This window comes from Cupressus sempervirens, chromosome 11 (genome assembly GCF_028749045.1).
Source record: "Cupressus sempervirens isolate cs-2001-9-10 chromosome 11, ASM2874904v1, whole genome shotgun sequence".
In the NCBI taxonomy this organism is placed as follows: domain Eukaryota; kingdom Viridiplantae; phylum Streptophyta; class Pinopsida; order Cupressales; family Cupressaceae; genus Cupressus; species Cupressus sempervirens.
The window spans coordinates 357451473-357466113 of NC_143128.1; positions in this window are offsets into that span (position 1 = coordinate 357451473).

Consider the following 14641-nt stretch of genomic DNA (forward strand, 5'->3'; position numbering starts at 1 on the left):
TGCTCGACATTAAGTGGCTCATTTGACCATTACAATACTCAGTCGCTACTAACCTTCCCTCATCAACTTGCTTGGCAATAACTATCACTCAACTTGAACTATTTGTTTAGCTTCTATTTAAGTTCCTTTATCTTCTGCTTCACTTGCTTCATTGATCAACCAACATTGATACTTAGTCATGCTTACAGTTTATCTTTTCTCATTTCTCTCACACATCAATTTAATTTTTCTTCTTCACTTCATATACTGATTAAACAACACATTTTCTTATCAAGGACCAACTTATCAAGTGCCCATTGTAATTCCATAATACTTAATTTCTCATCACTCATCAACATCACTAGCTCACCTTGCTATCTCTTCTTTTCAAATCCTCTTCATTAATAAATAGATATGGAGCTCTACAATGTTAGTAAATGTCTCTCTAGTAGGTTTGACATTCTATCTTACCATTAGGTTTGACATCAATGAAAAACCAACAATTGTTCCAATTGTGATTTCTAACAATCTCCCTCTTTGGCATTGATGACAACACCTCTAGTTACCATGCAATCCAAAATCTTCAAAATTGTAGTATCATCTCCTTATTTGTTTGTGTCTCTCTTTCTTAGTTTCATTCTAATTCTCATTCATGCAATATCTAGATGCTCCCTCCAACATTAGCTATAGTACTATCAAATATGTGATAATCCCTCCATCATTTCAGCATATACTCTATCTCAGTCATACCTCTAGATGAACACCTCTACTCATTCCCTCTTTCACAACAATAACCCCATATAGATTTTCCTTCTTACTGATAAGAATGGTTACTGTCATATATCTCCCTCTTATCTTCCTCAATATATGAATGGTAACTACCATATATCTCCCTCCTTGACAATAATTCCAAAGACATCAACCATTCACATACATCATCATGTTAGTGTTGTGACCAATATAGAAGTGTTATTCCATTAGCTTTATTCATAAATCCTTATAGCTTCATCTTATCATAGTCTAGTTTCTTTCTTCTCACACCTATAGGTAGCTCCTAAAGTGTGACCTATTGCACCAATCTATAAGTTATTCTGATTACAACATTTGTTCCAATGCACCATCTCTTCTTAGTTTTCTTTAGGTAGGGAAATGACCCCTAACTTACCTCTTAGATACTCAAAATAATCCTTAGGTAGTGCTTTTGTGAATATCTCAGCTATATATTCCTTTGTATTCACATATTCCAATCTCACTTCTTTGTCTTGTACAAGCTCTCTCAAGTAATAATACTTGATCTCAATATGCTTAGTCTTTGTGTGCATCACAGGGTTCTTTGATATATCTATAGCACTTGTGTTATGACAATATATAACAAAAGGTTTTGTAATCTCTTCCTTTACACCTTTCAACAATTTATTGATCCACACAATATTATAATAATTCACTCTTGTAGCAACATATTCATCCTTTTCTATGAATTGTGAAATACAGTTATGCTTCTTGCTTGTCCATGCAATCAATTTTATTCCTAAAAAGAAAGCTCCTCCATCTGTACTTTTTCTATCATCACCATGTTAGCCCCTTTTTAGGAGTTGATATTTCATTAAGTCTAGATTTTTAATCTTGGTTTTAAATGGTCTCATTTTGAAATTTTTTACAGTGGGAATTTATCATTGTAAACCATAAGCAGTTAAAGAGGGTGTTTACAATTGTTTAATTTTGAACATCTTTATAAAAGGTTTTATTGTTTTCTTGGGGGGGGGGGGGGGGGAGGGGTTTAAAAGTTTTTATATCCTATTTCTTTCATGATTTTATTTTATTTCTCCGCTTTTTTGTGAACATTGATCATGTCAGAGTTTTTGATAATTCCTTACCTTTGGTGGAACAATGCTATTGATTGTTTTGTAACTGTTAGATCATGTTTGAATCAATGATTGTCGCCTTTTTTCTAGAGGGATGTGCGAGGGTTCAAATCACTATGAGAATGTGACCATTTGACCTATGTTTTGTGGGGCCATTAGGTGCATTATATGAAGGGTGTTCTAGACCGTTAGATCCTAGCAAGATCAAGGGTAGCCACCTTCTCGATATAATGAGATGTGAGAGCTTTACTCATTGCGACAACATGATGTTGTGACATGTATACCTAGTAAATCCCTGGTGCTGATGAAATTTGGATTTTTTATGTTGCACAAATGATGTACACATGTTAGAATTGGGAATGATCATAAAAAGAGGTCAAATATTTTAGGAGCTTGTTTAATATTGTTGATCTTGATAGGATCAATGAAAATCATGTTGTTGATATAGATAGATGTAGGATTTCATTTTGTGTGACAATGTGATGTGTCAACACATGTCCTTGGTGGTCATGAGTGAATAATAAAGTTGTTGTTTCTAATGCTATTGATCTTGATCATGATCAACAATTTTTGTGTTATCACTATAGCAAGAAGCACAATTTTTATTCATTGCAACAATGCGGCAACATGCCACACATCCTTGGTGAGGCCAAAGTGTTTATAGGGTTTAGTGATTCTTGTTTGTGTTTGGATGCTTCCACGTGATAGGATCTCAGATGAGCTATTTTCTTGAAAGACTATGGATGGTGATCGGTTACTAATTGTTGGATCAAAAGGAGATCAATGACGGTTGTATTGTCATTATGAAAACATGCAAGTTTTTAAGTATTATGACAATGCGACCTCATGCCAAGTGTCCTAGACAAGTTAGTTAATAAAAAGTTTTTCCGATAAATTTGAAGTCATTAATTTAAATAAATATCCATAGTTATCACATTTTCACCTTAAGGAGAAGCACAATTTTAAAGTATTGCGACAATACAATTGAATGCCGCATATCCCTAGTGGACCAGTTGAGGAAGGTAGATGTGAGTATTTCTAGTCGTCTGATCAAATGTAGATCAAGGGATGTCGCTATGTTGCTAAAAGAACTTTCTCCAATTTTAACTATGGTGATAACATAAAATTATGATGCATGTCCCTCATGAGCCTAGCCATATGAAACATCAACCAGTATCATAGACCGTTGGATCAAGTGGATATCTATGGATATCACAATATCATTGAGGAAAAGTGCCTAGACATTAGGTAATACGAAAAAGTGATATGGTGCCACATATCATAAGTGGACCATCCATATAGAAAGAAGTGAAAGGAGAAAGTTTAATCTATGCCACATGATGTAAAGTGAATCAATGATAGTTGTTATGTAGCTATACTTAGATGTACAATGTTTACTCGTCATGATAAATTGATAGCACACCACATATTTGAGAAGTTTTTAGTGGCAAGATGAGGGCCCATAAGGTAAATAGGTTGTATCTAGCACAAAATGATTGGTTTGACTTCCTTGTCATTGAAGGGAAAGTGACTCAGCCTTGTAAGTTTCAATCAGGAATGTTTGATTTCTTTTTGATCAACAATATACATTTAAAGTTGTTCATGGAATGTGCATGCCTATTGCTTGTAATAAAATTTATGAAGAATTAATTCACTCTCATGAGATTGAGATCTAAAGAAAATTACTCAAGTACATTATTCTTGCTACAAAAATGAGATCATTATTGAGGTAAGAACAAGTAAAGAAAGTTATAGAGCTAAAGAGATTTGCAGGCAGATATCAAAGAGGTGAATCAAGGAAGTTTGAAGAATTATGGACATAAATTGGTAAATATTCATTCCTTTCCTAGATTACATATTTAGCTAAGGAAATAAAGAGAATTGTTGATAGGGTAAATTCTATAATTGTTCAAAATGCCGCTAAGATGAGATTATTTGGGTAAAACAAATTATCAACATAGGAATGTTCGTGATGATTTTCTTGGAAAATTAAATTATTCAATGAATGATTCAGCCAAGGGCAAGGAATCGGTTCCCAAAGCTCCTAGATTGAAGACTAATGAGGGTTTGTATGGTAAGGGGAATTTACCTAGAGATGCATAGACATCTATGGGTGGTCTGGAATTGTTTTAAAAATGGGTTTCTCATCAAAAAAACACACACCTCATAGTAATGTATGGGAATTTGATGTCGGAAAGCTACTTGTGCAAGGAGTTTTCATGGGTGTAGATTTTTTGATTGTGCTTGCTAAAAGATATGACCTTGTGTTACAATTGGTAAGGAACCATTCAGGAGGAGGCCTTTCCAAGGTGACAACATAAGTGACCAGTGAGGTTTTCATGCTAAACCCTCATACTACCCTTCGTGAAAGAATTGATTTTGATGAATTATAATTAAGGTATGAGGTCCAAAAGGTTTATCTTAGGAGTAGGCCACTGTAGGATCACTTTGCCAAAGTAGGAAATCTAACATTAGTTTTGGTATCCACCCCAGAACCACTAATAAAGAAATATTTTAATCCCAGGGCTCAAGCATTGTATGTTTCTTTGTGTAAATTTTTTGGCATTTATGAGAAAGATTATGTTCCAGTTCCACTGATGTACATCATGGTCCAAATCATGCAATATGGAATGGATTCAATTTTTGATTCTGTACCCTACTTGGTGGAGCAGATAGATAATGGATTGTTAAGGATAAGTAAAGGGAAATTTGATAAACACTTTGGATGGTACTCCATGCTCATGTATAGGTGTCTTTTTAAGGGAGCTTCTATTTTTGAGAAAGACATGAAGTTAGAAAGGAAGCGTGGTAGTGAGAAACTATTAGTGTAGTTGTGGAGTGCTAAGATGTCCTGGGATGTAATAGATGCTAGTTTTGTTAGTTTTGATAGATTTTTTTCATCAAAGATGAGGGAATTGTTAGTAGAGGACAACTCTTGAATCACCAAAGCTCTACTTGAATTGATTAACCCTAAAGAATATGCCACAGGATTGAAAGTAAGCCTTAATTGGGGAGACATCATGCCATACCCAGTTTCTATTATTTTTAAAGTCTATGGTTTTTAGGGAAGGCCTTATGTATTTCCTTACCAAGTTCCCCTTAATGTAGGTGTTGCTAGGATTAGAGGAAAAGGAATTGGTTGGAAGATCAAGAGGAACAATATTTCCTAGCTTCACTATGGCCCACTAATTTATTATTACAAAGGGTGGATGGAAGAATTTGAGATTTGTTTTGGATAAATACCAAATGGCACAACCTCACCCCAAGTTCACAAATCCTAAAAGTTTCTATGAGATGTTTATAGAAAGAAAAAAGGCGAGGAGTTATGTGCATAATTTTTACTATCCTGAGGATGTCATAAGAAATACATTTTCTTTGGAAGAGAAAGAGGTAAAGAAAGAAAAATGGAAAGTATTAATTAAAATAATGGATTTTATAAATGGTATGGATAGAGATTATGATCCATTAAAAGATATGAATTTTTGGGGTAGTAAAATAAGTAAACTAATGTCACACTTTGCTGAAATCATGCAAGTTTTGAATTGAGAAGAAAGAAGCCTTAACTAATACATATCTAGGAAGGGAAAAAGAAGTAATGAAGAAGCTTGAAAACATCCATTTCATGAATTCATGGTAATATACCTTCTAGAGAAGGATTGGATATACTATTGTTCAGAACATATATGTTCATCCTATTCCAGTAAACCAAAGGAAATATTTTGAGAGCCCTCCCTCAGAGCCATCTGTAAGGAGACACAATTTGGAAGTGGGGACTTTGTTGAGGGGCAAGGAATATTCACCCTCCCACATCCCATGCACTTTGATAGTGAACACATAATGAGGGAGCAATTATGACTAATGAGGAGTCATAATGATGTTTTGATAACAACAACAAAGTTAGAGGAAGGAATGCTATGGGAGCCCCCAATGCTAGTTTTAGACCTCATAGTTGAAGATTTTAAAGGGAGATAAATGGATCCTGTTATTGAATAGGATTCCAAGAAATTTATTTCTAATGATAATTTGGTCAAATTAAGAGCATTGATTCAATTTTTGTGGAGAGAAAATATTTCAACATTTGAGGCAAAATGTAACAAATTGAAGGTAGAGCAACTTGGTAAAGAGGAATCTATGATAGAAGAAGAAGTAAAAGAGAAGCTAATGAAAAATTTTGATAGAATAACTCCTGAAGTAGGAAAATAATTGCTGAAAGATGTTGGTGTCTTGATACTCCCTGAATGGGATATTGAAAGTGCCATGGTATTTGATTCTATTAGGAGAGAGAAAGAGACAAAATTTTGAATAGAGGAAGAAGCCAAAGAGGCTCATACAAGGGTGAAGTATAGTGGAGATCACCAAGAATTAGTGATGTGGTCATTATAGAAAAGGAATGAATCTAGGCTTTAAGAAACCTCTCATGCGAAACACATAGGAAGCCTAATGGTATATAGGGTATCAGAGATTGATAGTGAGTAGGTAGCCCTCATGAATAAAGAAGTAACTAATTTTAATGTATATATGGCTAGAAATGATAAGAAAAAATTCATTGATTTAAATACTAGGTTAAATTTTTTTTGAGAAGCTTGTGATGAGAGGGGTAGGAAAATTAGTGAGATGGAAAAAGTTATTGCTAAATTTGAGAAGCAACAAGGAAAAAAAAAAGATGTTAGACACTCCTTTGCATCCAGAATATAACACTAACGAGGATTTGGAAGAATAGAAAACTAGACCCAAGTTAGCACAATTAGAAGTGTTACAAAAATATGAGAATGAAATTAGAGATACACTTCTATTTTTGGTTAACCATGTTAATTGGGCATTATTTTTATTATAGAATGTCTAAGTTAGTAAACGTGTGGGTTGATGTAAATAAGAATGAAGCTATGCTAAGGGAAATTTTGGATAAATGGATTGGTATAGAAAATGATATGGTTAGCTTATGTGATAATGTGATTGACCAAACCAATACTAGCACACTAATTGAGAAAACATATGAGCAAACAATTGATTTACTGGATTTTGATATAAAGAGAGAAATATTATAGAGAAAAATAAAAGGATATTTTTCCATGTATGCTAGTAGAAGTTTTGATCTTTTCCCTCATGTCATAAATATCCCAACTAATATCAAGCCTAAAGAAGCTTGGGGAAATGAACTGAAGGAAGCTCTAGGTCGATAGATGAATGATATAATAAATAAAGAAGACAAAATTTTGTTTGCAAGGACAGTTGAGGAGATTATGAATGTTCAAATATTCTTTTATTCTTTCAAGCCTCAGATAAATTAGTTAAAGAGAACATGGAAGAATATCATGATGAAAGAAAAAGAAACTATTGAGTTTGAGTGGCCTACTGATATGGTTTATGATGAATGATTGATTAAATATGGCCCAATAGATAGGGACTCATAGGTGGAAGAAGAAAAGAAGAAACAAGGTCAAGAAGAAGAAGAGGTGGCCCCACAACATGTAGAAGAGACAAAAGAAGAAGACACAAGAGGTTAGTGAGCCCGAACAAGAAAAGGTTGAAAAAGATTTTGCCCCACCAGAACCCAAGGACAACTAGGGTGCATATCAACAAATGATTATCAGAGGAGAAGAAATAAATTATTACAATATGATACCTTACTTTTATAGTTCATCCATTGTGGGTATACCTACATACCAAATTATGAAACTACTTTCAAATCATATAGAAAATGCCACATGTACTTAGGATCAACTGTCCCATGAGTTTATTGAAATTGACCTTTTCTCTTAATTGCAACTTTATTTTGTTAAAGGACAAGTGTCCTCTTTCCTCTCCAAGCCCAATGCTTGTTGCAACTCACCCTATATAAGAGAGTTCCTAAGGCTAGAGAAAGGGTCCAATTCATTCTTTTTGAATGAATTTATACTTTAATATTTTGATTTGGTTGATTGATTTATAGTCATGTTGTTCCAAAAGTGTCATTAATAAAAATACATAGCTAGACTACTAATTTTTTTTGAGTTTTCTCATAGAAATTGATACTGAATTGTATGTTTTCAAAGAAGATAATGTAAAGCACTTACTAGCTGGTTACTCAATTTTGATATTGTCTCTTCTACTATTGCTTTTAATTTTCTATAATTTAATGACAAAGCCTATTAAATCTCAGCTATAATTCACATCAGAGTATATCTTAGTTCATATTTTTTTGATAATTGAATGGATTATGTAAATGCTTGATATGAGTTCTAGGAGAATTGAGAGTTTCCAAAATAATACTATGATAAGAATGAGATTTTAGATTGAGTATTTTTTTCCTTTTTATAAGGTGATAGGATAGATATGATATTATGTGTCAAGTTTAGTGAGTAACAACCCAAATGGATAGAGTAGTGACCATGGTTAGAATTGGTAAAATCTGGACAAACTATATAGTGCAAAATTAATCAATCAAACTTTAAAAATCTTTATAGTTGTAAATTTAAAAATATAGCCTATATTTGATCTAAGGAGTCCTAGGGTTTGAGGAATTAGTTGTCTTGCATCCCTTCTTCAATCCTTAAATTGGAAGAATCACATGAATTCATCTGTTATATTAGAATTTATACCAAGAATTGATAAATATGTGGAAGATATATAAATTCCAAGGTACACCTACCTAAATCTTGTAGAATTCAAAGGGAAGAAGACTAAAAAAGTCTTAATAGTTGGCCCTTTTGATTTTTCCATTGAAATACTTATTATGGTTTTTAGCTAACTCCTAGGTATTTTGTGTAACTTCAAAAGGTGGTTAAAATCTTGTCAAATTAGGAGCCAACACAACATCTCTTTCCTAGTCAACATATTTTTAAACCTTCAATTTAAATTTTCCACTCTTCTTGTACCATAGTCCATAGTCTTCTATTCCTTTGAGATATCTCAACATCCTTTTACTGCCATCATATGATTTTCTTTGGGATTAGCAGAGAATCTAGCAATAATTCCAACTACTAATGTAATGTTATGTCTACTATGTACAACATATTATAGTTTTCCAATCATTGACCTATATAATGTTTGATTCACCTCAACATAATCGTCAACTTATGTCTAGTCACCATAGGTATTCCAACTGGTATTGAGTCTTCCATACCAAAAGTCTTCAAAATTTCCTTGATATACTTGGATGAATTAATGAAAATGCCTTTATTCATCTAATAAACTTGTAATACAATAGAGAAATTTATCTTACCAAATATTAACATATCAAATTCCTTCTTCATTTGATCAACAAAATATTTTCTCATTGAATATTTTCCTCCAAACATGACATCATCAACAAAAAATTCAGCTAGCAATATCTTATTTTCAAATTCACTTTTTATGTATAGATTTCTATTGTTATTAGTTCTTGCAAAACTATTTTTTACCAAATAATTTTGTAACATTTCATAACATGCTTTAGGGGCTTGTTTAAAACCATATAAATATTTGTGTAACTTACATACCATACTATTTTTATTTGGATCAACAAATCTTCCAAGTTATTCAATGTAGACTTCTTCCTCCAAAATTCCATTCAAAAATGCATATTTGACATCCATTTGGTATACTTTAGATCCTTTATAAAAAATATATTCAAGAAAATATTTCACTCCTAACCTTGTAACTAGGGAAAACATTTCACCATAGTCAACTCCTTCTTCTTGTGCATATCCCTTACAAACTAGTCTTTCCTTGTTCCTTGTGACTTCATCTTTCCATTTCTAAAAATCCACTTATTCTATTCACACTCTTATTTTTTGGTTCAGGTACTAATGTCCAATTTTTTTTCTTCTCTATTTTCTCAATCTCTTCATGCATTTCTTTGATCCAATCTTCATTTTCCAAATAGGTTCAAACTCACATAGTAAGTGTGTAACACTTTTTAGTCTTCTTCTTGTTATGAATCCTAAATCTTTGTCTCCAATGATTTGATCTAGTGCATGATATCTTCTCACATACTTTGTCAGGTCTTGTTTCTCCTCGTTTTGATTCATTGGATTTTACTAGCTCTACTTCTTCAATTGTCTCTAGCTGTAACTTGGTTTCCTCTATCTAATGGTCAATAATGTCTATTTGTAACTCAATTCCTATAGCCTAATTCTTGACAAAACTATTCTACAGAACCTTGGTAGTGCCTCGTTGTTGATGCTTCACATCTATCTTATCTGGTTTAGGTAAGGTGCTAGGTTCACCTTCACACATATAGAAATTTTTTTTATAACCTTCAATTTTTTTCTTCTTGTATTCTTCTTCATTCTCCTCTACAAATTCATCAATTCTAACATTTACACTTTCCAAAATTTTGTTAGTGTTAGAATTAAAACACTTATAAGCTTTTCTTTTAGTGGAATATCCTAAGAATATTCCTTCATATCTTTTTATATCAATTTTTCCTTTTATTGCATATTTCAAAATGTAACACTTGTTTCCAAAGACTTTGAAATAATTCACATTAGGTGCATGACCATACCAAAGTTTAAAAGATGTTTTGTTTGTACTTTTCTTCACTTGGACTTAGTTAAGAGTACATGCTACAATTTTTATAGCTTCTCTCTAATATTTATATGAAACATTCTTTTCCATCATCAATGTCCTTGCATAGTCCATATTTTATCTATTCCTTCATTTAGATATACAATTATGCGGGGAAGACCTTGGTGCACTCATTTGTCTCTTGATTCATTTGTCATTATAGAATATGTTGAACTCGTCTGATATGAATTCACCTTCTCTATTTGATCTCAAACACTTCACACTCTTTCCTATTTTCTTTTCAACTCTAGCCAGATACCACTTAAACATTTTAAATACATCATATTTTTCTTTAAGAAATATCACAATCATCATTCTATAAAATTCATAAACCAATAGAATGAAATATTTGTCACCACAATAGAACCACACAAGTTAGTATGAACCAACTCCAAAATATCATCAGAAGACTAAGTCTTTTTCTTGATACTACACTTTGTCATTTTTACCCATTTGACATTGTTTCACATCACTTTATCAGGTTGTCTTAATCTTGGTAATCCTCTAACTCTTTTCATCTTACTAATGCTTACTAAGTTATCAAAGTTCACATGACATAGTCTCTTATTCCATAACAAAACATCTTCACATTGTGCAAATTGAAAAGTATCTTTAAATTGGTCTAGATAGAATAAGTTACCTCTTGTTCATTCTTCACTTCCAACTAGTTCACTAGTACATCATAGATTTTTTTCTTCTTACTTTGGAAATTAAATCTATATCTTGAATTGATCAACTATGCCATACTCAAAAAGTTATATTTTAAACCTTGAACCCAATATACATTGCCACATTTGATCCTATCATTCAATTTAATTGATCCATTACCTTTCACATAACATGGTGCATCATTTCCAAACTTAAAACAACTTACATTATAATGTTGTAAATTCTCAAACTTACTTGTATCACCAGTCATATAATATGAAAAACCACTATCAATTGTCCATCTATAATTCTTACTCACATGTGAAATCAATGGAGTTTTTTCATCTTCATTAGAATCATCTTTCATTGCAACATAAACAACTTCTTCATCATGATCATTAGAATTACTATTAGAATCATCTTCTTTAGTAATGTAGCAATATTTCTTACCTTTATCCTTGTAGTCCTTGTAATCTTTGTTACGTCGACTATCTCTATTGTCTCTCCTTCCTTTATACTTGATGTCTTTCTTTTCCTCTTTCTCATCTTTTTCAAGACACCTTGGTGAAACATGATCAACTTTGTTACATGTAAAACAAATTGTAGGGAGTTTACCTTTTTATTTTCCTTTTTCTCTAGGAAGTGTTCTGGCCAATAGTTCTTCAAGTTAATCAAGATCATCATCAAATTCACTCTCACTTTCCACATACTTACTCTTCTTCTTCTTCTTAGATCCATCAAGGGTTAGTTGAGCCTTAAATGGATATTCAACATTGGCATGGGGATAATTATCAAAATTTTACAATTCAAATGCAGTGAGTCTACCAATCAAACTATCCAAGGTTAGATTATTACCAGGTGTACATATCAATTCTTAAATTGTAGATACTCTAATTGCATAGATAGGCAATAAAGTCTTTAGTACCTTACTTATCATAGTCTCATAAGATATAATGCCTCTTTCTCCTTTGATAAGGTTCATCACTTCTTTGATTTAGCCACAATACTATGCAATAGTCTCACCTTCTTTCATTCTCATTTAATTAAATTTACCTCTCAAGTTTTTTGCCTTAGTTCTTAATACATTTTTGTCTCCTCCATATATTTGTGCCAAATTGTCCCACATTTTCTTTAGAGTTGTGAAATCCTTCACATCATCAAATTTAACATAACTTAGGGCTACTACAAGTTCAATCATCATTTGGTTGTGCTCTTGCTTCTCTTTCTGTTCAACTATCATAGGTCTTGGTACCTTAATGTATTAATTATCTAGGTATTTGATATTGAATCTCCAATACTACATAAGTGCAATCTCATCAATCTTTTCTATGCTAGGAAGTTTTTCTTGATCAACTTGTAAATCTCTCTCTTGTACATCTTGATCTTTGTCTATAAGTCCTTTTAAAACTTTCCTTACAAGCATCATAACTCTAATGCCAATTATTATAATGATTTAGAATAATTGAGGGGGGGGGGGGGGGGTATCAATTATCATTAGGTCCAAATGTACCAATTCAAATTTTAATAGCTTCAAACAACTTAATCAATCTCATAAAACAACTTAGCTTATATAGCATATAATCAACAAATCAACTTTTCATGCAATTTCTTAACTCTCTATTTCCTATATGTGCCAAATTCTAGTAAAATAAATAACTATAAAAATAGCATGCATAAAGAAACATACACACATGTAAATAACACTTTGATACCAAGATTTAACATGGAAACCCAATTTTGAAAAAATCACCGAGTAACATGCTACCAATTCTTCACTCTTTTGAAACGAGCTTAGTTAAGAGCCAACCCTATTATAGGTTATACAACACACTATTAAATGATTTAATCACCTTGTTAGGAGTGGAATTGTTAGAAGACTTTGGATCATTCCATTAGAATGTTACCTTGGTTAAAGAATTTACAAAATAACTATTAGGTCAACCTTGATTAAAGGAATTTGACTACCACAATGGTTAGAATGTAACAACAAGTTTGATATATAAAACATACAACTCACTTTGTAAATTTAAATCTCCATCACTCATCTTCTAGTTCATTGATTGGCCTCCATGATCACCTCCATCACTAATCTCCTTGGCACCTCCTCAAGCAATCATAACTCACTAATCTCTTCACTTCACTTTTGCTCCTCTTATCTTCACAAATTCTCTTTAACATCACCAATCACCAACAAACCAACCATTAGAAATCATCTCTTATGCCTCCTTAAATAGGTAATTTTTATCTTTTATTACTTAAACATCATTGTAGATCTTAGGGTTAGGTCAGATTCATTGAGTCCTTCCATCATTATGTTCTCCTTCTCCTTCTAGAAACTTATAATCAAATGCTCTCCTTTGATTGCATAAAAAATCTCCTTTTGCATTAAATATGTCATCTCATCAATCCTTATCTTCCACATACTTTGAGTAATTCAAAATTCCAACTATGTTAGCCTCAAATTTAATTCTTTCACAAACTATAACTTTTTTCATCACTCGGTAATCACTATGCTCTTCTTTTTGGTCATCACTTTGTAGCTCATCATACACTATTCTATCTTGCTTGGCATCAACTAACCAACTCAACCATTACTATTCTCGGTCACTACTAACCTTCCTTCATCAACTTTATCAATAATTTTTCCAGCTTCTACTTACATTCCTTAATCTTTTGCTTCACTTGCTTCATTGATCAACCAACACTGGTACTCACTCTTGCTTAGAGCTTAACTTAGCTCTTGTCATTTATCTCATATATCAATTTCATTTATCCTCTTTACTTCATTTATTAATTAAAAAAATATTAATTTTTCAAGGACTAACTTATTAAGTGCCCATTGTAATTCCATAATACTTAACTTCTCATTACTCATGAACATCACTAGCTCACCTTGCTATCTCTTCTTTTCAAATACTCTTCATCAATCAATAGATATGGAACTTAGTAAATGTATCTCCAGTAGGTTTGACACTCTATCTAACCATTAGGTCTAACATTAATGAGAACACAATAATTTTTCCATTTTCACTTTCCAACATCAATTTGGTACTCTTAAATTGGGTGAACATGCTATTATGTCTAGGAATTCAAATAATAGCTTTAGATATAATCATAATAACCATAATCATAATTATAATAAATCTAATCATTAAAATAAAAAATCACATGTTAATCCTTATAAAAATAATAATTGTAATAATCCAAACCATAAAAATAATAATCAAAGAAATAATTCAAATTGCAAAGCTCATTGTACTTCTATGAAAAATATTGTCATGTGATTAGTAATTGTTTCAAAAAGAAAAATGATAGGAAACCCATGAACAACACTATTCAACATAAAAAATCAAATCATAAAAAGGGTAATTCTAATATTTCTAAGTCTTGTCATGCTTTTACTTGTACTTATAATATTTCTAGACCATTAGAGTGGATTGTAGATAGTGTTGCTTCTCAACATGTTACTTCTCATAAGGAAGTTTTTGATTCTTTTCTACCTAATTTGGTTAACATTCCTATTGAAGTAGCTAATAATCATACTTGTAAAGTTGAAGGTCTAGGTGATGTAAGTTCTCCTAATGGTAAATTGCATGTTGTGCTTTATGTTCCTGATTTGAAAATAA